A 25921-nucleotide genomic window follows, 5' to 3' on the forward strand; every position below is an offset into this window, starting at 1 on the left:
GCAAGCTCTTGACTGACTGCACCTCCGGGTAGCTGTTTTTGAGAATTTTGAAGCCAAAAGGATCACAATAAGATGACCATTCTGCTTTGAGATGCTAAAAATGAAAAGCGTATTAAGTGAAAAGTTCTCGGAAGGAGAAGGAAGAGAAAAAGTTACCATCTTACCTATTAGGCCAGCAAGAATGCGATTGAGTACTTCGTCATTAATATCTTCAAATCGTTCCGTTTTCCATAGACACGTCTTAATCTTTACTATAAAAATGATCTGATAAAGTTTTAGCTTCCCGAAACGTGTCCATCAGCAGGATATCAAGAAGACAGTAAATTCTGAAAATACAAGACAAAAAATCTGGTCCTACGCACAAAACAAAAATAAATTAAAAATCCAAACCAATCAGAAAGAATAAACCGATAGTATAGATAGTGTTCTCTACACTAGGAATCACTGCAAGCTCTTGACTGACTGCACCTCCGGGTAGCTGTTTTTGAGAATTTTGAAGCCAAAAGGATCACAATAAGATGACCATTCTGGTTTGAGATGCTAAAAATGAAAAGCGCATTAAGTGAAAAGTTCTCGAAAGGAGAAGGAAGAGAAAAAGTTACCATCTTACCTATTAGGCCAGCAAGAATGCGAATGAGTACTTCGTCATTAATATCTTCAAATCGTTCAGTTTTCCATAGACACGTCTTAATCTTTATTATAAAAATGATCTGATGAAGTTTTAGCTTCCCGAAACGTGTCCATCAGCAGGATATCAAGAAGACAGTAAATTCTGAAAATACAAGACAAAAAATCTGGTCCTACGCACAAAACAAAAATAAATTAAAAATCCAAACCAATCAGAAAGAATAAACCGATAGTATAGATAGTGTTCTCTACACTAGGAATCACTGCAAGCTCTTGACTGACTGCACCTCCGGGTAGCTGTTTTTGAGAATTTTGAAGCCAAAAGGATCACAATAAGATGACCATTCTGGTTTGAGATGCTAAAAATGAAAAGCGCATTAAGTGAAAAGTTCTCGGAAGGAAAAGGAAGAGAAAAAGTTACCATCTTACCTATTAGGCCAGCAAGAATGCGAATGAGTACTTCGTCATTAATGTCTTCAAATCGTTCAGTTTTCCATAGACACGTCTTAATCTTTACTATAAAAATGATCTGATGAAGTTTTAGCTTCCCGAAACGTGTCCATCAGCAGGATATCAAGAAGACAGTAAATTCTGAAAATACAACACACAAAAGCAGTATCTATGCACAAAACAAAAATGATAAATCAATGGAGATAATCAGACAATTTTGATGTAGCCCAAGATTTTGAACAGTATATAAGCACAGGTTCTAAAAGTTTTTATTTTTTGCAATTTTATACTTCATTATTTATATTTTCTAATATTAAATTTGATTTTCAAATAAAAGCATTTCGTTATTAAGAAAGTGTTGTCCCGTACATATAAATTTAGAAACGAAACGATCAGAAGAAACTAAATCCATACTTAAAAATAATCATAAACAATTTTAATAATCTGCTAATTTAAAAAGATAATTGAAATAAGATCTTTAAATATACTGAGAGATAAAAATCCATCAGAAATAGACTTAAAATAAAGTTACACAATTTAAATGACTTTGAATAATTTCGTTACAAGATTAATTGAATAATTTTAATTGAATAATTTACGATTTAATAATTTTAGTCTTTCAATATTATGCTAAAAACTTAAATATAACAAGTTTTAAATGTAACTACATATTTTTACACAGAGTTTTCTTACCTTGACGATTAGTGCTTCCATACATTGCAAAATAATAAAAACTAGTTTATACCTGCTTCAATCAACACTAGGTTTATTTCTTTCTCATAGAATCGAATTCTGTTGACTTAAAATGGGTTAACACTAAAAAATTTAATCCCAAAAAATTGACTCACTAACAAAAATTCGGTAATTAAAAATTAGCTTTCTTGAAAAATTCCGTTTAACCGTTTGAGTGCGGATGTGCCAAAAATGCGGAAATCTTGTTTTGAACCAAAAATGCGGAGACACTGCTGTTGGTTAGTATAGGTTGGTTAGTGGTTGGTAGGTAGTAGTTAGTAGTAGTTGGTTAGTAGTTGGTTAGTAGTGTTGTACGCATTTCATTCCGCACTCTTAGCATATATAAGAAAACTCTTCAGCACTCAAACGGTTGATAGTGAGAAAAGTGAAATTAAACTTAGGGTAATTCTAGGCCAAGTGAAACCTCATCAGAACGCATAAGCGATTTACTCTACAGCCGCTCGTGGGCCAAAGACTTTCGTCATTAATATCTTCAAATCGTTCCGTTTTCCATAGACACGTCTTAATCTTTACCATAAAAATGATCTGATGAAGTTTTAGCTTCCCGAAACGTGTCCATCAGCAGGATATCAAGAAGACAGTAAATTCTGAAAATACAAGACAAAAAATCTGGTCCTACGCACAAAACAAAAATAAATTAAAAATCCAAACCAATCAGAAAGAATAAACCGATAGTATAGATAGTGTTCTCTACACTAGGAATCACTGCAAGCTCTTGACTGACTGCACCTCCGGGTAGCTGTTTTTGAGAATTTTGAAGCCAAAAGGATCACAATAAGATGACCATTCTGCTTTGAGATGCTAAAAATGAAAAGCGTATTAAGTGAAAAGTTCTCGGAAGGAGAAGGAAGAGAAAAAGTTACCATCTTACGTATTAGGCCAGCAAGAATGCGATTGAGTACTTCGTCATTAATATCTTCAAATCGTTCCGTTTTCCATAGACACGTCTTAATCTTTACTATAAAAATGATCTGATAAAGTTTTAGCTTCCCGAAACGTGTCCATCAGCAGGATATCAAGAAGACAGTAAATTCTGAAAATACAAGACAAAAAATCTGGTCCTACGCACAAAACAAAAATAAATTAAAAATCCAAACCAATCAGAAAGAATAAACCGATAGTATAGATAGTGTTCTCTACACTAGGAATCACTGCAAGCTCTTGACTGACTGCACCTCCGGGTAGCTGTTTTTGAGAATTTTGAAGCCAAAAGGATCACAATAAGATGACCATTCTGCTTTGAGATGCTAAAAATGAAAAGCGTATTAAGTGAAACGTTCTCGGAAGGAGAAGGAAGAGAAAAAGTTACCATCTTACCTATTAGGCCAGCAAGAATGCGATTGAGTACTTCGTCATTAATATCTTCAAATCGTTCCGTTTTCCATAGACACGTCTTAATCTTTACCATAAAAATGATCTGATGAAGTTTTAGCTTCCCGAAACGTGTCCATCAGCAGGATATCAAGAAGACAGTAAATTCTGAAAATACAAGACAAAAAATCTGGTCCTACGCACAAAACAAAAATAAATTAAAAATCCAAACCAATCAGAAAGAATAAACCGATAGTATAGATAGTGTTCTCTACACTAGGAATCACTGCAAGCTCTTGACTGACTGCACCTCCGGGTAGCTGTTTTTGAGAATTTTGAAGCCAAAAGGATCACAATAAGATGACCATTCTGCTTTGAGATGCTAAAAATGAAAAGCGTATTAAGTGAAAAGTTCTCGGAAGGAGAAGGAAGAGAAAAAGTTACCATCTTACGTATTAGGCCAGCAAGAATGCGATTGAGTACTTCGTCATTAATATCTTCAAATCGTTCCGTTTTCCATAGACACGTCTTAATCTTTACTATAAAAATGATCTGATAAAGTTTTAGCTTCCCGAAACGTGTCCATCAGCAGGATATCAAGAAGACAGTAAATTCTGAAAATACAAGACAAAAAATCTGGTCCTACGCACAAAACAAAAATAAATTAAAAATCCAAACCAATCAGAAAGAATAAACCGATAGTATAGATAGTGTTCTCTACACTAGGAATCACTGCAAGCTCTTGACTGACTGCACCTCCGGGTAGCTGTTTTTGAGAATTTTGAAGCCAAAAGGATCACAATAAGATGACCATTCTGCTTTGAGATGCTAAAAATGAAAAGCGTATTAAGTGAAACGTTCTCGGAAGGAGAAGGAAGAGAAAAAGTTACCATCTTACCTATTAGGCCAGCAAGAATGCGATTGAGTATTTCGTCATTAATATCTTCAAATCGTTCCGTTTTCCATAGACACGTCTTAATCTTTACCATAAAAATGATCTGATGAAGTTTTAGCTTCCCGAAACGTGTCCATCAGCAGGATATCAAGAAGACAGTAAATTCTGAAAATACAAGACAAAAAATCTGGTCCTACGCACAAAACAAAAATAAATTAAAAATCCAAACCAATCAGAAAGAATAAACCGATAGTATAGATAGTGTTCTCTACACTAGGAATCACTGCAAGCTCTTGACTGACTGCACCTCCGGGTAGCTGTTTTTGAGAATTTTGAAGCCAAAAGGATCACAATAAGATGACCATTCTGCTTTGAGATGCTAAAAATGAAAAGCGTATTAAGTGAAAAGTTCTCGGAAGGAGAAGGAAGAGAAAAAGTTACCATCTTACGTATTAGGCCAGCAAGAATGCGATTGAGTACTTCGTCATTAATATCTTCAAATCGTTCCGTTTTCCATAGACACGTCTTAATCTTTACTATAAAAATGATCTGATAAAGTTTTAGCTTCCCGAAACGTGTCCATCAGCAGGATATCAAGAAGACAGTAAATTCTGAAAATACAAGACAAAAAATCTGGTCCTACGCACAAAACAAAAATAAATTAAAAATCCAAACCAATCAGAAAGAATAAACCGATAGTATAGATAGTGTTCTCTACACTAGGAATCACTGCAAGCTCTTGACTGACTGCACCTCCGGGTAGCTGTTTTTGAGAATTTTGAAGCCAAAAGGATCACAATAAGATGACCATTCTGCTTTGAGATGCTAAAAATGAAAAGCGTATTAAGTGAAAAGTTCTCGGAAGGAGAAGGAAGAGAAAAAGTTACCATCTTACCTATTAGGCCAGCAAGAATGCGATTGAGTACTTCGTCATTAATATCTTCAAATCGTTCCGTTTTCCATAGACACGTCTTAATCTTTACTATAAAAATGATCTGATAAAGTTTTAGCTTCCCGAAACGTGTCCATCAGCAGGATATCAAGAAGACAGTAAATTCTGAAAATACAAGACAAAAAATCTGGTCCTACGCACAAAACAAAAATAAATTAAAAATCCAAACCAATCAGAAAGAATAAACCGATAGTATAGATAGTGTTCTCTACACTAGGAATCACTGCAAGCTCTTGACTGACTGCACCTCCGGGTAGCTGTTTTTGAGAATTTTGAAGCCAAAAGGATCACAATAAGATGACCATTCTGCTTTGAGATGCTAAAAATGAAAAGCGTATTAAGTGAAAAGTTCTCGGAAGGAGAAGGAAGAGAAAAAGTTACCATCTTACCTATTAGGCCAGCAAGAATGCGATTGAGTACTTCGTCATTAATATCTTCAAATCGTTCCGTTTTCCATAGACACGTCTTAATCTTTACTATAAAAATGATCTGATAAAGTTTTAGCTTCCCGAAACGTGTCCATCAGCAGGATATCAAGAAGACAGTAAATTCTGAAAATACAAGACAAAAAATCTGGTCCTACGCACAAAACAAAAATAAATTAAAAATCCAAACCAATCAGAAAGAATAAACCGATAGTATAGATAGTGTTCTCTACACTAGGAATCACTGCAAGCTCTTGACTGACTGCACCTCCGGGTAGCTGTTTTTGAGAATTTTGAAGCCAAAAGGATCACAATAAGATGACCATTCTGCTTTGAGATGCTAAAAATGAAAAGCGTATTAAGTGAAAAGTTCTCGGAAGGAGAAGGAAGAGAAAAAGTTACCATCTTACCTATTAGGCCAGCAAGAATGCGATTGAGTACTTCGTCATTAATATCTTCAAATCGTTCCGTTTTCCATAGACACGTCTTAATCTTTACTATAAAAATGATCTGATGAAGTTTCAGCTTCCCGAAAAGTGTCCATCAGCAGGATATCATGAAGACAGTAAATTCTGAAAAATACAACGCTCAAAAGCAGTATCTATGCACAAAACAAAAGTGATAAATCAATGGAGATAATCAGACAATTTTGATGTAGCCCAAGACTTTGAACAGTATATAAGCACAGGTTCTAAAAGTTTTCTTTGCAATTTTAATCTTCAATCTTAATTTGAAAAATGAGTAAAAACTACATCAGAATTTTTCTAAGTAATGTATGTACGCAGTGTTTTTTTAATTACAAAACATTTGAAAATTTTTAAAAGACAAAACATCTTCCATTTGTTAAATAGTCGAAAAATTTTCGATTTCAAATAAATTAAAAATGTTTCTTAAGTCAACAGACTCAGAATTTCTGTAAGTACGGAAAATTAGATAGTTTTTGAAAGTCAATGCAATTTGAAAATTATTCTAAGTTTAAAAGTACAAACAACTTGATCTTTCGAAAGAAGAAACAAAAGTTTTCTAAGTGCCATCAGAATTTTTCGAGGTACTAACAGTAGGAAATTTTTTCCAACTTACAGCTTATGTAATGCGATTCTTTATACACCCATTTTTTAAAAACTTTAAAAATTTCCAAAGTACCAACAACTTCAAAATTTTCCTGATTCTAAACATTTTCAGAACTTTTAAAGCCAACAGATTCTAAATTTTTCAAAGTACAAAAAAATGGAAAATTTTTCAAAATCAGTTTGAATTTGTTTGAAAATTTTCCCATGACCCCAAACACCTACTGCTCCTTATATGTTCGTTTTTTCACACTAAAAAAATTTCTACGCACATACAACTTCAGAATATTTCTTCCAAAAAAAAAAAAAAAACAGATTCAGAATTTTTCAAACAAATTTGAATTTTTCAAAGCCAAGATAATTTTTAAAAAAAATTTTGACTTCTTGTATACCAATTTCTTCCAACTAAAGTAATTTTTTATGTTGAAACATTTTCATAACTTTTCACAGAACAAATTTAAGTCGGGAACAAAGTCGGAACAAGTTGAAAATTTTTTCTACCACCAAACTTCTGCAACTCTTAAAATACCTTTTTTTCTCAACTTTTAAAGACTTTTAAAAATCACAGAACTTCAAAATATTTCTGAGGAGAAAAAATTTTGAATATTTTTCGAAGTCAAAACAATTCGAAAGTCATTCAAAGTGCAAACATCAGAAATTTTCTAAGTACAAATGGTTTGAAAATTTTTCTAACTTCAAATTAACAACTAATCAGAAAACTTTGGTACACACATGATTAAAAATGAGACGTAGTTATCAAAAACTACATTTATAGAGTGACGTTAAGAGTTTACTTAACATTTTTTAGGTTAATGTAAAAGGCGCCAGTATTTTGTCTATATTTCCAAACTGTTTCTTAATAAAACTAATTTTTAACGGAAAATTGTTAAAGAGACATAATTACACTATATTACTGATAATGAGTATGCAAATTTATCAAGTTTTGTCAAACTCGCAAACCATTTTATTCCACTGAATATAATTATCACTTAGATGATTATTACACATTTACTATATTAACTAATTAAATTTAAGCATTGCGACTAAGAAATTATTTTAACAGTTTAGAATTATTAGACATAACATTTAAAATTAATAAAAATATTATCTCTAAAGAAGGGTTCATTTAGAAATTAAACCAATGCAATTATAAAGCCTTATAGGGAAAACAATAACTCACACATTAATTTAAATATTGAAAACATAAAATTATACAAGCTTGAGAAAATTTTTAAGTCCCAAAAATAAAAACAATTCCACCACTTTCGATAGAGATAAAAAATCTTCCTTCCAATAAACCTTAGCTAAAGAGGGGATCTCACAAATATATCTCAATTTCGGAAGGTTGTAATAGTTATGTTAAGTTGTATTTATCCTACTGCGGCAGTAGCCGAATTTGAAATATTTTTTTTATCAGACTCATTATTTACGAACACATTATTTGAACAGAACTAATACATACAATCAATCCTCTAGAATGATCATTTTCCATTAACCACCAGTTGATAAAATGCAAGAGCAGAACAAGAACTGTTACATTAAAAAAAAATTATTGAAAATAATAAATTTCGTATAGAAAAATATTTTAAGTCATAGAAAAGATTTTATGAAGAAAGTGGAAATAAAATAAATAAAATAAGCAGAAGAATTAGGAGTATTAAAAAAATTATTAAATTAAAAATATTTTAAGTAATCTTATTTAATTAAAGATTATTAACCAGAATTAAACATTACAGTTTATCTACATTCAGAAAAATAAATAATTCTTTCCCCACCAGAGCCCCATAAGTATACCGTCATGTACAGCGATAAGACTAGAGGTCATTGAACTGGGGTAGTAGCCCCGATTTTCCCCAACTCGAGTGCACTTGCTCTAAGAACATTCAGCCTACAGTAGATCAGTGCAATTTAAATTAAAAGCAATACACGGGTTTCTTTAATCATACAGTTCGAAAACTCCAAATCCAAAGTTAAATATTTGGAAGTAAAAGAAAAATGTATGAAAAGTAAAAGAAATTAACTTTTAAACATTCTAAGGTAATACTAAAAGGAAATTTGGTTATAACTTCAGCTATACGTCAGCAAGCTTTGAAAATAAAATATTAAATTCAAAAGTTAGAATTTTATGAGAGCTTTAAATGCTTTCTATGCAAACAGTTCATATATTTTATTGTAAAGAGAAAAATAAAGTAAAAATTCATAATTTAAAACTATTAAGTTTTAATTTTCATCTATATTGTCTGTTATATACAGATGTCACAGAGTTTAAACAAGTATCAAAAGGATGCAATCAAAAATATGGAGTTCAAGTTAAGTTTTAATCGTTAAGAAATGAAACGAACAGAAGTATACATCAAAATTTAAAAATTGATCTAAACAATTTTAATAATCTGTAATTTTAAAAAGATATTAAAATACTCTCATAAAAAGTTGAAATTTTACATAAAATCTATTAAGAAATATATTTTGTTTAAATCTAGAAGATTTGGAATACTTTAATATTGTCAAAAGCAAAGTTCTTACAATATTATGTTAAATAAAATTAACTACACATTTTTAATACCGCGTTTCCCTCCTTCGCATGCTTTCATGCTTTATAAAAAAAATTATATGAAACTAACCCGCATTTGCATTGAATGGAGAGGAAAACCACGAAAACCCCCCACGGTTAGTCTCACTGCAGGGGGACTAGCCTATGATCCATCTACCACTGAGGATATTTAACGTCAGGACATTGATTGGTGTTAGCCGGGTACGGGATTCTTGTAGACCAGTCATCGCTGGGATTCGAACCCAGTTCACCTCATTGGAAGGCGAACGTTCTATCCCCAAAACCCCCAAGTCACTCTTAATGGCTTAGAACGTTTACAATCTGATGATTAAAAGAAAAGACAGAAATCTCGTTATATTAAACTATTACTAGATCTTTGCTGGCATCAGAAACCTGGAGTAGGTGAAAATCAAAAGAAACTAGTCATATACGAGAGCTAAGTTGGATTCTGTGTAACAATGATGGGGGCAACATACAGAGAGGCAGATGTTATCCATTACAGTCAACTACAAATTTGCTGAACACATCTGATTTATCTTCCATAACATTTAGAGCACTAATTCTCTTTTTTTTTTGTCGTGGCACTCTAAACGATTTCGAAATTCAATGTGAAAGAAAACTAAATTAGTTTACTTATCTGTAAGACACTGTAAAATAGTTTATAATAATTTTGAATGAGAAAATATGTACTACAAAAACAGTAAGTTTATTAAGAGATTCCTTACATTAACTGTTATTTTATTATTTTTTTGCTAGTTATTAATTGTTAGCTTGTTTTTTGTTTGTTATGCTTTGCTAATTTGCTTTTATGACTATTGATTGCATAGCTTATTTTAATCGTTGCCTTTTATTTCCTTTTGAAAGTTATTATTTATCTTGCTTTCTTTTGTTAATTAATAATTTTAATAGTCATTCAATTTCTTATTTCAAGATTGGCAGAGACAGGACCATCGCCTACAAAGATGTTCACACTCTTAAAATTTATAAAAAGTATATACTTTAATTTAAACTTTACTCGTGATAAAAAAAATCTTTATAATTTTTACTATAAACATTTCTAAAATTTGGCGACGCACAAATGGAAAATAGAATTCATGGGAAATAGAATACAACAAGATGTTCGCGTTTTCAATACTGTACAGGAAAGTTTCTCATACAGGGTGCGTTCTGAAAGTAATGCGCGTGATTTTATTGTGACGCGACTATCAATCGCAGCGCACTCAGATTGGTCTAAAAATGTGGTGGGGGATTTGCCCTTCCAAACAAGCCTGGTTTCAGGTTGCTCCGAGTAGTAGGAGCAGTAGGACGTGTCTTTGCGCTAAGTCTTTTTTTTCGATCGAGTCACAGCGTGATGGAGTGTTCGCTGGAAAGCGATAAAGTTTTGTGTGCGGTTTGAGAAGAATGCGACGGAAACTCACATTCTTCAAGACGCCTTTAAGGTGAAATGCATTTAGAGATCTCAGTGTGGAAGGCGGTACAAGGAGGGTCGGGAGAAGGTCACCGACGAGCCTCGTTCTGGACGCCCAGCAACAGATGAAAACGTGTGTGTGAAGTTTTGAAGTCAGACCATCGTGGGTCACCATTATTAATGGTTACCCACTTATTGACCGCAGCCAGGGATGATTGACTTCTGTATTCTACTGGAAACGGTGTCTCTACGATCAGTCCACTGCAAGACCAGATTTCTTTAAAGCAAGTCAGAGGCAATTTATATTGTTGGTTGTGATTAACAGTATACAGCATGTACAGCTCATTGTGATTTCATTTACTATCATTATATTGCACACTGAATCCTATAAACCATTTTGTAAAAGCTAGTATATTTTCAGACAATTTTGATTTAGCCCAGGATTTTGAACCTTATATAAGCACTGGATAGAAAGGTTTTTGGCAATTTTAATTTTCAATATTTATATTTTCTAATATTAAACTAAATTTTCAAATTAAGAAATTTCGGTATTAAGGAAGTGTTGTCCGTTCATATAAATCTGAAGCTTTTAAAAGCTAATCTTAAGAGCCTGATTCAAGTTAAGCTTAAAATTGGAAAAATATCATAAGTTAATATTTTCAAATGTCATATCCTATCCCTTATCTATGAACAATAAATATCCCGGAAAATATTGTGAACGTCGAAATCGATTCCAAGCACCTATAAACGTTCTTTTTCTAAGATTAAACTTTAGTACAGAGCCGGGTGGCTTTTCAGGGCACGGATTGGTAACCTTTAGCTACAATCCAGGACCTTACTCTACCCTACCTCAGCCCTTCAACTAGAGAGGGAAAAATAATTTAACAGTCAAATATATTTAGCTGTAAGAGCCAGAGTTCTTCAGTGACTTAGGGTCACGGACATGTGGGCTAGTATCACATGTCCAGGACCACCCAGTTCTTTTGACACCCTGGCTCTTACTGCACTGAAAGAACGGAAAAGTTTCGAAACGGCTAAACAAGCGTGAAGCTCGAAGAGGGAGCAGAACGGCCGTGTACCACCCCCGATTCGGATTTCACACTTGTTTAGACCAATCCATTGAAATTTTTCCGTTTCATAATACGTTCATCGCTTCACAACAACACTTGTCAAAAAATTTTTTTAGTAAATATCAGACAAAAAGTTTTAATTGTGAACGTTTATAGTCTTAAAATTCCCTAATGCTTGAAAAGTAATTTGTGCACTTGCTGCTTCTTAGATAGTCATTATAAAATACAGGCACTTCGACTATTTACTGACCAATCAAAAATTGTGAAAGTAAAATACTGAGAAAAGCATTGTTGCTGTAAATAGTTCTCTAAATGGATTTTATAACCTTTCACTTCTTATAAACTTCGTTCAATAAACCTAACTTTGAGTTTACGACTACTAATATTTAACTCCGCAATTTAGTACCCAGTCCAGAAGACAAGGGAACTCCTGGATCAATCATTGGATGAAATTTATCTTCGTGGAGGACTTTTTTAAATGGAACTAAACCGCACTTGCGTTAAATCAAGAGAAAAACCGCGAAAATCTTCGATGGGTAGCTTGACGGCAAAGAGGCTCTAAGCCATGACCACTCTACCACTGAGAATATTTAACGTCAGCACAATTGGTGCATGCCGGGTACGGAATTCGTAACGACCAGCCATATCTGGGATTCGAACCCTGATCATGTCATTGATAGACGAGGGCTGCATATCCCCTGAAGAACCACGGTTCTCTTAATGGACTAAAAACCTTTTTTTACAATCAAATGATTGAAAGAAAAACAGAAATCTTGTTATATTTAACTCTCATTAGACCTATGCTCCCATGTGGCTCAAAAACCTGGGCTATGTGAAAAATCGAAATAAATTGGTCATATTCGAGAGATAAATTAGATTCTGTGCACAGTTAGTAACAATCTGATTTATCTTCCATAACAATTAGAGCAGTAAATTTCAACCTTTTTTGGTCGCGGTACACTTTTAACTATTTTGAAATTTGACGACACACAAAGAAAAAAAAAAGTTTAAAATTTGTTTATTATAAACCCTATAATAAATAAACTGAAATAGATTATCATAATTTTGAATGTGAAAAGAAATATGTACTACTAAAACAGTACTTTTATTATTGATTTATCGAATGTTTATTTAGAAATTTCTCTCTACCAGTTTATTTCTAGTTCAGGAAGGATGCTGGTCAATTTAATATTAGGCACATAACTCAAATTGAAATTTGAGCACGCTAGTCGTTCGCAATTTGGTCGAAATTTTAATAGACTATAATTCTAGATTGTTAACAAAAATGGTGAAAATTTTGATTGTAGTCCGAAGACTTGAAATTCTGTTTTATCAAACGCTCTGCTGAAGTTATTCTGAGCACTCTAGCTCGTGTAGAAACTGAGTCAAATGTAAATTAATTCCCTCTTGAATATAGGGCTATAAATTTTGTTTGTTAAGGCGCAAGAAACTATTTAAAATTGTGTTTTAATTGGTCACGGAACGGTCGGTCACTGCTGTAACTAATCATAATTTGCAAGATTCTAGTGTAAACATGAAATTTTTAAAAAGTAGAGCAAACTCGTTATGAGACTGGTTCATAATAATTTCAGTAAATGCGTACAAGGTCTTGTAAAGCGATGTAATGAAAGAAAGTAAATTTATGTTTTTTGATGTACGTCAAAAGCGTCACCATTAAATGATTTAATTTCGATTTTAGTCAGAATTTCTGGAGAGAGAAACAGCTTATTCTTAGTTACACGATACGGTTAAAATAAAAGGGACTTCTTCATGTCAGACTAATGTTTCGGGGGGGGGGGAGTTGATCATTAAGTTCGTGGTTTAAATGGAAGGTGATAACATTTGGTGATATTAACAGTGGTGACATTTAAAAATATGACGCATTTGAGATATATACAAATATGAAATATCTGTTTCAGTACCTTCATGGTATCTACTCAATAAAAACTATCCCTAATTTTTCAGTAAAATTGAAACTGAAAACTTTACTGGTTTAACAACTTGAAATAATTTACTACAACCTTTACTAAAATTTACATTCAAAAATTTCGTTTGCAAGCAATTGTATCCTAGTTATGAAATTTTATGTTTATTTAGTTACAAACTTTATACACTATCTGGCCATTAATGACCGGACACCCCTCATTTCGGATACACGCGGCGTAGGGCCGCCACGCGCCTAAATCACAGCTTTAACCCTTCTAGTAAGGCTATCCACTAGGTGTTGGTACACGGCGGCAGGTATTGCCCGCCATTCCTCCTGTAACATGGCGAGGAGTTGAGTGGTGGTTTTGGGGCATTGTGGTCTGGCCCTGAACCGGCGCTTCAACTCATCCCAGCGATGCTCAATTGGATTGATGTCGGGACTTTGGGATGGCCAGTCAAGCTCTTGCACCTCCATTTCATCAAACCAGTCCGTGATGGCATGTGCTTTATGAATGGCAGCGTTATCGTGTTGAAACATAAACGGGCCATTACCGAACTGTTGCAACAGGTTGGGAAGCGCCAAATTGTCCAGGATGTCTCTATACCCTTCTGCGTTCAGGGTTCCACGCACTAACACCAAGGCTCCAAGGCCAAACCATGAGAAACAGGACCAAACCATAATTCCTCCACCGCCGAACTTCACAATGGGGACAATGCACACCGGTAGGTACCATTTTCCGGGCATTCGCCAGGTCCACACTCGTCCATCAGGTCCACATCTCGTTTACCTATTATTTGTGTGGATACCTGTTCATACCTACAGAAATTACAAAAAGAAAAAAGAAAGTGTTTTGTAGAAATGTATGTATCAGTCAAGGTTAGCATGTGGTCAAAAAGGGGTGCCCCAATAGTGGGTCTCCTACTTTTCACCAAACCCACCTCTAACCTAAGAGATAATGATGTGGCACCGAGAGTCCATTTGTAGGGCTCAATAACATCACCGTTATTGAGCCATTTTTCGAAAATGTCTGAAATCTTCCAGAAATGTGGTAATCTCCTGGTGTATAAAAATTATCTTTATAATATATATATAGAAAATATACGAGCGAAACAATTTATTGGACATCAATTATAGGGCAAAATTGATGATGAAAAAAATGGATTTATAAAAAATCTCATGAAAATCAAGGCCATGCACCAGATTTCGACAAAAGGAAAGAATTTTATAATAAATTGAGGAGTAGGTTCGAAGCAGAATTTTGTGAGGCAGTACCCAAAATATACAGGTAAGCAGTTTAATTTAATAAATATTATTATCTTCATTATAATACCCAGCTTAATATTTTACACTGAATTCGATTTTAAAATTTTTCAATGGAATTTATACGATTAGTATTATTTAAGCATTCATTTCATTTTAATGTTTTTGATATCTTTGTTTGATATAAGTGTAAAATAATTGAAAATTTAATTAAAAAACTCATTTAAGGCCGGAAACAAGAGTTATAAATCACATATTTAATAAGAAAATTGCTCATTCATTTTATTCAGTCAACAGACATTCAAAACTTTTTAAAGTATTAAACATATTGCTAATTTATTAATAAAATTATTTTTATATTAATTTCAAAACATAAATTTTTATGTAAATTTAAAAGTTTAACTTGTAAATTTATAAATGCCATTTAAAAAACACACAAACAAAACGCATTCATTCATCCACGGATCGAAATTTTGACGTGTGCCGGAGCACGATCTAACTCCAATCCAGAACCCCCCAGACGTATCGACTCACTCGGAAGAGTTTGTGACCCCGACAGATTTAGAGTGCACCTTGCACCAGTTATCTGAGGATCGAAATTGTGATATCGGATCCTTCTCAGGGAGATTTCAAAAATTATCGCCAATATTAAAAATGTGTAATTCTAGTGCGACGGAACTACTACAATTACTTCAGATCAAAAATGAACGCTCCCTAAAACGCACACACATGCGCAAATGACTAATATGTGAATATTGAGTCGCTGTGGCTTAGGCGTTCACCTTCTCATGAGAACCAGGTTCGAATTCCAGTGCTGACTAGTCGATACGAGTCCTGCACCCGGCTTGCACCAACCACAGTGCTGACGTAAAATATCCTCAGTGGTAGACGGATCATGGGTTAAAGTCCCCTTGCCGTCAGACTAACCGTGGATGGTTTTCGTGGTTTTCCATACATTTATCGCAAATGTGGGTTTGTTCCGTCAAAAAAGAAACTTGAAAGCAGCTTATGAGATATTTTTAAACGAAGCTTGACCTTTCCGATTAAGATTTTATTTAAAAGCATTAAAAACTAATTTCACGGCAAGTTTGCGGTGAGTTAAAATTTTTAATTAAAGTTAATTTTTTCGATTCGAATTTGAATGTTGAAGCGAACTTTTTATGATGTCTGGCTACCACTTAAAATCACAACTCTGGCAGGAAAACAAATTTTATAATAAAAATTTTAAACTTTCCAAAACAGAATACATAAATGGTAGACAATTTTACGTTATTAATTTATGTATCGAGATAATTAACACTTTTTGTTTGCAATTTATGAAGATAGTTCTAATTATTTTGAGTTCACCAATGGCCGCCTACGATCAGCTCAACAATAGAAACGATCATTACATTTTAGACTGCATATTAGGTACAACAAATGAAATTGTTTTTCAAAGGATTCATGTTTATAGCACACATTCATTGAAAACTTGTTTAGTAAATATCAGGGCTCGCCAAAGTTAGCCCTACCCGAGAAAAAAAAAACAGTTTTTTTTAAGGAATGTTTTTCAAACTTTCTTTTACTAGATCAAGAGATTTTTCTTCAAAAGTAGAAGAATTGTAAATTATTGTAATTTAAATCAGGAGTTTCCAAACAATTCAAGATCAATTAATTTGTTGATTTAGCTTTACTTATTACACACTTTAGCTAAATCAATTCGGGTTCAGCTCGTTAAATAAAACTAAATGCTATTAACTTATTTTTAATGTTTGTGCCCTCAATTAGAATAAATATATAAGGTCTGCTTTCATGAAGAACACAATGATTGAGGTTTGGTAAATCATTTTCCGTTTACATATAATTATTAGTATTATATTCCTAATAAAGGAAATTTCATAACAATTTCTTAATTTTTTGAATATCTAAACAGTTTGTACCGATTTAAATTTTCTTTATTTATTATAAAAGGAATTTAAGAAAAAAAATATGCAATTTAAAAATGTCACCAGATTTTCGTAAGTGAACTGTAAGATATATCAATGAATGAAATAAAGTTTATCAATGAAACTAATTAATATTAATTTTTCACGATTCCATCAGAATTCAATTAGATTTCAGAAATTGTTTTCCCAGTTCTATTGTGAAATGTGAAAATTAAAGTTCTTATATTTTTCCTCATGAAGTACAAAATTTCAAGAAGGAAGTTTTCAGGCTAAAATACATTAAAAGTCAATTTAACTTATAAATTATTAATTTATTCATTTTTTAAGGTACTTGTAATAATTATTTATAATCAATTATTTATAGTCATTTATTATATACTCCACCATAACAAAAATTTGATTTTTACTATTATTCCAAATTAAGGATTAAAACTAAAAGTGATTTATTTTCTCACATAGTCATTTTGTAACACTATTTAGTTTTATGGAAAACTCTGAAAATTGTATGTAACTAAATCATTATGCAAATATGAAACAGCAAATAAGTTATATTTATTTATATATTAAGCTTAACATGAGAAAGTTTCCAGTCAAAATGTGCTATTACTTTGAAATAAAATTTTCAAAACTGTTATTAGGAATTAACTTATTTTGCTAAACAATCAGTTTCGAAAAAAATTTAAGTAAATTTACAGTAAGCGAAAGCTGAATAGAATTAAAAGCAATTACAGCTGTGACGGGGAGAAAATTTGAATTGAGTAATTAGGATCTTTTAATTGAATAATTTGAAATTTATGAAACAATTTGTTTTTCGTTAAAAAATAAAAATCTAGCAATTCAAAAATTCTCCACAAAAATGGTTATATTGCAATAAAATAAGTGACAAATTCTTCGATAATAATAAACATTTAGGTTTCATGTTACAAGAAAAATCACGCAAAATTCTGCAAATCTGAATTTTAGAATTGATGAGCATTTTTGACTAACAAATTAGAATTTCGAAAAATCACGATGTTAAGATCCGAAAAAAATCTGACCTTTTCGGCATGCCAAATGTTTTTTTTTTATCAAGTTTAACAGTTAATATATCTTAAACTAATTATTACATGTTATTTTTTTATTCCATTGTTCTAGAGAGCTTGTACTATAATTTTAGGCAATTAATTTTTATTTTTCCAAACTAATCAAAATTCTCAGGCAACTGTTAATAGGATTCCCTTGATTTTCCCTGGTTAATTGAGTAATAAAGAAAAAAAATTTCAAGCTTTCTTTAAATTATGTTTGCATTAAATACTCTAGTTAATTATTTTGATTTTAGTTTTATCTATCAAATATCAATGTTCCAAATGCATTTAGAATAAAATTTTTTTTAACTGAAGTTGAACGTTTAAGATCTTCGACAATTAGTTTTTCATTTAATGCTGTACGTTATCCCATTTTACTACTACGTTAATATGGATTTTTTTCTCAAGCAGTCATTTTTAACAAATTCTATTTAAAATTATACTTTATTTAACTTTAGCATGCTTTAACTTTAAACAAAAAGTTTATATAATTGCTTAAGTAACTTTACGAATGATTTTGTATAATACTATCTGACTAGCAGACATGTAAAATGAATTCTTAAAATATAGGTTTATAAACTCTTTTAAATACCCTGATTTTACTGTACTTAAAAAGTCAATGACATAAGCATAAAATAATTATTGCTGATTCGCATCATTTTATAATCAAATTAAACTTTCAAATTCTATACATAAATTAAGTTTTTATTATAAAAAGGTTTTGAAAAATCATATCTTTCTACGAAATAAAACTCAAATTTTTACCCATAACACAATTCATCATTTCAACATATAAATGTGTTATTATACAATGTGCTAAATAAAATTTAGTTTAGAAAAATAATGTATTAAAGTAGGCTGAAATATACTATATATCAAATAGTTAATGAAGTTCGATTTCTTTCCTTGAAGAAAAAGTTTTGTATTTTTTGAAACCCAAAAATTCAAACAATAAAAATTCTGTGCATTTTCGCACTGAATATCAATATATTTCTTTTTGAAGTATAATTAAATCTGGCTGAAATATTTTATATGTTAACCAAGTAAGATAAAACTTCTAATATTTTAGCACTCACGAGGGCTTCAGCATTTTTTACATGGTAAAAGATAGCCTTTATTACTCATGATTAAAATGTTCCAAATTATTTAAACACTGCACACAAAATAAACAAATGACTGCATAGTTTAAATACGTTAAAAATAAATACAAATAGAGAAGTCTATAAAAAATCTCTTGAACAATAACGCATTATGTATGTTTGAATATAAAAGTATTGCCTATAAACTGGTGCAAATCATGTCATTATTAAAAAACTACAGTGCTTCTAATATTTTGGTCAAATTATTAAATATTATTAATATAATACCTGATGTAATAAACATTTTACATAATATATCGTCTAATTCATCCAATCGTCAAATTTATATAAAGCTGTATAGACTATCACCAGATAATAAAGATTTTAAATAGAATCTTAGAGTACGTCTAATAATTTGACCAGAGTCTGTAGTTGAGAAATAAAATAAAAAAGCCTGAAAATTTCTTAATTACATTCACTTGGGTGATCAGAATTTCATTGTCATAAGAAATGATTTTTAAGATTGAAAGATTGTCCAAAAGCACATTCTTGAAAAACTCTGTTCAACATCGACGCTTTGTAATTGGAAGAATATATGAAATAAAGTCAACAGTTTACACACATTTCTGAAAAATCATTTATAATCAAAATGTACTTAAAACGAAAAATATTATTCAGAATTCAATTTTTTTTTAAACTCTGAAATACGCGACAAAGCGACGAAAACCAGTTTATACTTGCTTACGTTCGTGTATATCAACATTGCAATCCAATGCGTTAAAAATAAATATAAATAGTAAGTATATAAAAAATCTCCTGAATGAAAACCCATAATTCTAAATTTAAAAGTATTGTACATGAACTCGAGCAAAACATGTCGTTATTAAACTACAGAGCGTCTAATTTGTCTAACTTTTATATACCGAGTAGCAAGAACATCAGAGTAACAAAAAATAGTTACGAGATTCAGAAATTGAAATGGTTTATGTTCTCCTAACTATAATACAATTTAACTCATTAGGTAAAAACACGAATAAATACCCTGACCTGTTTGAAGTTTCGAACTGTTTCATTTGTTTTGCCGTTCTTCATTTCTTCGCAAATGTTCACTACACTTCCCTCTTCAAACTTTCGATAATGAGTAGAGGGAGAAGGTTTTATAGTACGACACGCGAGAACGCTTCCGATTGCCGGTTTCTTTTGTTTACTTCCAAATCCACGGAGATGCTAAATTAAAGCGTCCCCCAGTGGACTGATCGTTAAGACACGGTTCGTCTTTGTATCCAGAACCCCTGCACATACTCGTGACTAAGTAGAAAAAATAAATTTATGTGGTATTTATGGTAGCAAGGCCTTTTATTATAAATTTTGAAGCTAGGGTTGATCATAATGTTAGATTCTTTTCACACTTTCCTTAGTGTTGTTTCCATTTTTCAATCTGGTAAGCACTTCAAAGTAGTGAGCACACAAGTCTCGTATAAATCACGGAGTGCCTCTCTGACCGAGTGGTATCATCCGTTAAACACAGTGTGACGCGTGTAGGTGGCGGGTTCGAATCCCGTCTTAACCCTGGATGTATTCTTTGTGATGTCCTTCTCTAAATTGTTCGATCTGTCTTTCCACTTCAGAAAGGTTTATAAGTCTAAATTGAACAAACAAGCCTACAATGTATGTCACTTCAATAAAGCAATAAATGAAGGATAAAAAATTGAGTAACATTTTTGATACGGTTTCGTCTCGGAGGCCAAGAAATCAGTGCCTCGTAGTGTAAGAGAGTTACTAGGTTTGTTACTCGTGTTTCATTAGAGCTACACGAATGAATCATTGGCGATGGTCTGGGATTCGTCTTTAATGATGTTCCGTAAACAATGTTGGCGTATGTTACACTCTGCACTGACACAATATATATCAGAGGGCAGATGGTAGTCGATCACTTTAGCACTACTCTATCCTACTGTACAACTGTGGAGGGAATTTTTCGGCTCTGAAACTGCAGGTTCACGAACTTGGGTGATCCATTAAGACACAATCTTAATCAGTCATCTAGTCTTCAGCTCGGGGAATCCAACCAAGACTTTATGTTTTATTGCTTCGTTTAACAGCATTTTTATGGGCTTACGACTACTCATGCTCAACTCATTTTGAGCCCAATTCAGAAGACAAGGGAACTCCTAGTTCGAGTATAGGAAGAAATTAGCCTTCGTGGAAAACTTTTTGATGAAGCTAACCAGCATTTGAGTTACATGGAGCGCAAGACCACGAGAACCTCCCAGCCTGGCGGGACTTTAACCCATGATCCGTCTACCACTGAGGATATTTCACGTTAGGACTGTGGTCGGTGCAAGTCGGATGCGGAATCCGTATCGATTGGAATTCGATCCCGGTTCGCCACATTGGAAGGCGAACGCTCTATCCTCTGAGCCATCGCGGCTCACCCAAGACTTTATAAAGAAAGACTTGAATAACCACACCTACTGTTTGGCAGTGTGACGCGTTCCAAAGGGTACCAAAATACTTCAGCGCTTACCAGTGAATAATATACAAAAGTATAAATAAAGTTATATCTTAAAATTAAGATTCAAAGAAACTACGAACTTGGTAAGTAAAAATTTTATTTACGTCGCACTAGAGCTGAAAAATTGGTGACAGACGGGGGAATCTAACCCCGAGGATGATCTGAAGACATAATTTTGATCCTTATCAGAGGTCATGTTGTAAGACAAAATATTGACATCGAATTTCCTCATTTTAACCTCTTTCAACACATTATTATATACTTACATGCATAGTAGCCTGTAGGGCGGCATTGTGGGCCCAAAATTAGGCTTATAATTATTTCCTCTGGTAGGGTACACTAGTACACGGTAATATAACTGATCCAGTTTGAATATTATGGTTCAATATTAGTGGGCAATACATATTGTAATACAGAATATAGACTTCGAATTTTCCCATAATAAAGCTAATAAAGACACTATTATATAATACATAACCCATATGGCTGTGAATTTTAATTTGTATATAATTTTACTCATTTATATTCATTTTGAATCACGTATTTTTACAGCTTACAGTATACCCGCAATCCGGTATGCACACACTCAAATTCTTTATTTTATTGTATGTATAGATTATTTGTTGTCTTAACCGATGGCTTTCCGTTATTAGATTAAGCAAAGCACATTTTTAGTAGTTCATCTTATTGAAATAAAGAGTAACTATAATCCGCATTATGTGGAATAATGATGTTGCTTTTGGCAACTTATGATGTTTTATAACCGTCGTTGAACAGGAGGCCGAATTTTTTGGTTTTACGACAGCTAATGTTCAACTCCGTAGCCTTGTCATTCTGAACCTAATCAATCCAGAAGACAAGGGAACTCTTGGATTTGTACCCCCAGATGTATTGATTTGTTATGGGAACATGGAGGACTTTGCGACTTGACATATTTAACGTGCACCAGTCACCATTAACCACACTTCGGTCGGCCTGGAATCGAACCCACGAAATCTTGGACATGGGCTCAGTGCCCTACCAACCAGGCTATCTCGGCCCCCACTTTCCACAGTCAAGCTACTTTCTCCTCTTTTTATCTATCTACATAATAATTGTATCATAAAAACTTGCAGTATTGGTGCAGCTGTAATCAGCACCAGACTTTACTTTAAACTGCGTTGTAGCTATATAAGAGTATATTAGGTACCTAGTAAAACTACACCATTACCATAATGCGTATTACCAAAACCAAGAATCATTGATGTCAATTATAGGATGGTTATTTTTAAAAGTATCCAATACGAGCATTTTTGTTTTCTTACTTTTGCTTTATCAGTTCATAGCGTAATTTTTAGTTCAATTAGTGTCTATTACCAAATTTAATAAAGCTAAAAATGCAAAAATATCTTCTTGGAGTTAAGAAATAATAACCTAAGATAGAACATCCCGTTCATAAAAAATAGCCTTCCTTAGTGTCGAAAAATACACTTGAGGTTGATCTATTGAATAACTTGATGTGTAAGTTAAGTTGATTTAAAAAATATCTCTTCAGGCATAAAAATCTATACTTGAGGTTGATAACCTTAGGTAGAACATGAATCACCTAAATTTAGTAAAAAATTACCTTTACAACTTTCAAAAAAATACACTTGATGTAGATCCAGAATAACCTGAAGTGTTAAATGAAACAATTTAGATTGTTGAATAAATACTTCCACTGGTGTAAAAAAATATACTTTAGGTTAATAAGTAATAACCTAAGGTTGATATACCTCATTTATATCTCAAAAATACCTCAATTTTTCAGCAAGGGATTGGCCTTACAATAAATTTTATAAACTGTGAAAAGTAAGAGTCTTTTCATGTAAACTAAGTTTTAAAATTTTTTTTTAAATCTATGACTTAGATCCAGCGTTTTAAAATAAGCTATTGATGATTCTATTTTTTCAAATATTTTAAAGATAACATCAGTAACGTTAGCTTTATATTTAATAAAAAATAAGTTGTTTATTGCTGTTCTATTTAATTATATTTTATTTGCTACGCTAACTATGCTATGCATGATCAACGTGGTTGCATAAAGTTTATCTGAAACCACGTGCTTATTTTGTTTATGGAGTTATGCTTTTAAAACGTGCAACTATAAAACCAAATCATTTAAAATCAGCGGTAATTTAAATTAAAAAAAATAAGTTTCATTTAAGGGGAAAATGTAACTAATTCGTTACGGAATGAGCGTAAAAAACATCAATAACAGTATTGACGTCAAGAATAATTAGTTTTGTTAAATTACTGATTGAAATTTAAAAAAAATAATCTAAAAGGCAGAATTAAAGGTTCGTTTAAGAAAGCTGCGTAAAAAATCGGCATTTATTATTAGAGTCACTGAATGCAATAAGTACTCATTGAAATAAAACAAGCAATATTAAAAAAAATAGTGCGTGGAGTCTCTCCGCACGGAAGAAGTTAAACTTCGCAACCTGCGACGTTAATTGTTGAAGAATCAGCAGTCGTAGAAGGATCACTAGTTCTATTCAACAACTCTTTTTCCTGCACCGCTCGCTTCCGTGCTCTGTAATCACGGTAATATTGTGCATTTTTCCCTCTTGAACCAGTGCTTGTGGTTGCCTCATCGTCTCACCCTGGAAAATGTATTTGTATTAATAATGTATGTGAATGCGTCATAATGTAATTTCAAAAGAGAAACAATCAATTGATATTCACAAGAGACGTTCCTTGACATAACCTTAAATCCGTCGCATTGTCCGTGGGATTGTTTTCACTCATTTTTTACAATTATTATCCATTAAATTTGAAAATAAAAAATACTATCCTATTAAATTATATGTGTATCAAATCAAACTAAAAAAATATTTAAAGAAAAACAATACTTTTATGCTAGTGAGAACCAAAACACCTCTAAATATAATGCTAATCATAAAATACCAATTTTATAAACCTGTTGAATCCGGTTACTATACCGGATTCAACAGGTTTAGGAAGGTCTTTTCAAGACAAAATCATTATAATAATTAAAATTATTTTTTAATTTCAAATCTAAAATTTTTTGATCGCGTTATGGAAACTGAAGGAAATTATAGACTTTTATTTCTATCGGCACATATATCCACATTTTAAAAAGTCCTAATTGAAAAAATAAACAGAAATTTTTTCTCTATATACATCGATTAACAAATAACAAAGTTGCTTTACTCCAATATGGACAGGTCCCTAGAAAATATAGCTATATTTTGAAAAGAATTCGTTCTTGAATATTTGGCCTATGTATTCATGACGCCATGTAATCATATCGCTGGTTCAAAACTAAAACGATACTTCCGCACTCACTTCTCATTCAAATAACATGAGTGCAGAAGTGTCGTTTTAGTTTTGAACCAACGATATGTGGCAAAATTATGACAAAGAGTAATAGTTTTTTTTTTTTTTTTTTTTTTTTTTTTTTTTTATGAAAGAAAAATGAGAAAAAAATCAAAGCATATTTGCTAATTAAAAAAAAAACTTTTTAATGGTTTGTCATGGCAATGAATTTTAATTGCTACGGATTTCTAAGCTGATGTTCATAGCTTTTTTATTAAATTAAATATGATTTTTTTTATATAAAATAAAGATTGCATTTCATTTTTTAATGAAAACAAAGTTGTTAAAAACCCTAAAAATTCGAAGTTCCAATTCAAAAAATTTAAAGGTGTTAATAATTTAAAAAATATAAAATCAGAACAAAATCCATGCACACAATAAACAGTAAAATTATGAATTAAAGTACTATACAAATCAAATTTATATACGAACATAAAAAAAAGCAATTTTTATTTTACCATTCTTATAAAAGAATTCTTATCTTATCTTATCTTATCCTCTACGTGCCTTGGGCACTTAAGGCCTCCAGCATATCCCTCCAACGCCCCCTGTCTTTAGCAATAGATCTTGCTTCCTCCCAGCCAGATATTCCACATTCTTTTAATTCGCCCAAAAACATGCGCTGGATGGTAAGTCTGGGTCTTCCTCTTGTTCTCTTACCATCAGGGGCCCATGTAAGCGCAACAGATGAAATTTTTTCTTTGAGCATTCTAAGGATATGTCCGAGCCAGCTCCATCTTCGTTTTTTAATTTCATCTTCGATTGTTTTTATTTTAGCTTTCTTTAATAGATTTTGATTTGATACTTTGTAAGGCCAGAAAATTTTAAAAATAAATCTTAAACATTTGTTTTGAAAGGTTTCTAATTTTTGTATTTCGATCTTAGTCTGTTTCCAGGTTTCTGCGCCATACAATAGTACTGCTCTAACAATAGCTTTGTAAACAACTATTTTTGTCTTTATTTCAATATTTGACTCTCTCCAAAATTTATGTAATCCCTTAAAACATGTTCTTGCTTTGATTATTCTCTGTCTAATATCTTCACTACTTCCACCTTTTTTATCTACAATAGAACCTAAATAGCTAAATGACTCTATGTCATCTATTTCGTGATTTTCGATTTTAATTTTGTCATTTTTCTTTTGATTTATTCTCATAACTTTAGTTTTCTTCTTGTTCATGAATAAACCTACACTATTTGAATATTTGTTGAATTTGTCTGTTTTAAGATGAACGTCAGTACATTTGGATGAAATAAGTACGATGTCATCAGCAAAATCAAG

At 32.1% G+C, this 25921-nt stretch overlaps 1 long non-coding RNA gene across 1 annotated transcript; it reads right to left on the reverse strand.

The window, feature by feature from the left end:
- Nucleotides 1–23613: 23613 nt before the first annotated feature.
- LOC147816899 (uncharacterized) lies at nt 23614–25333 on the reverse strand. The gene is made up of 2 exons (XR_015429483.1): nt 25098–25333; nt 23614–23903 (listed from the first exon to the last, which is right to left on the reverse strand). It is a non-coding gene; the product is annotated as an uncharacterized LOC147816899 (long non-coding RNA).
- Nucleotides 25334–25921: the final 588 nt, after the last annotated feature.

Source organism: Parasteatoda tepidariorum, chromosome 1, assembly GCF_982258835.1.
Source record: "Parasteatoda tepidariorum strain Cologne lab strain chromosome 1, Ptep-v5.0, whole genome shotgun sequence".
NCBI lineage: Eukaryota > Metazoa > Arthropoda > Arachnida > Araneae > Theridiidae > Parasteatoda > Parasteatoda tepidariorum.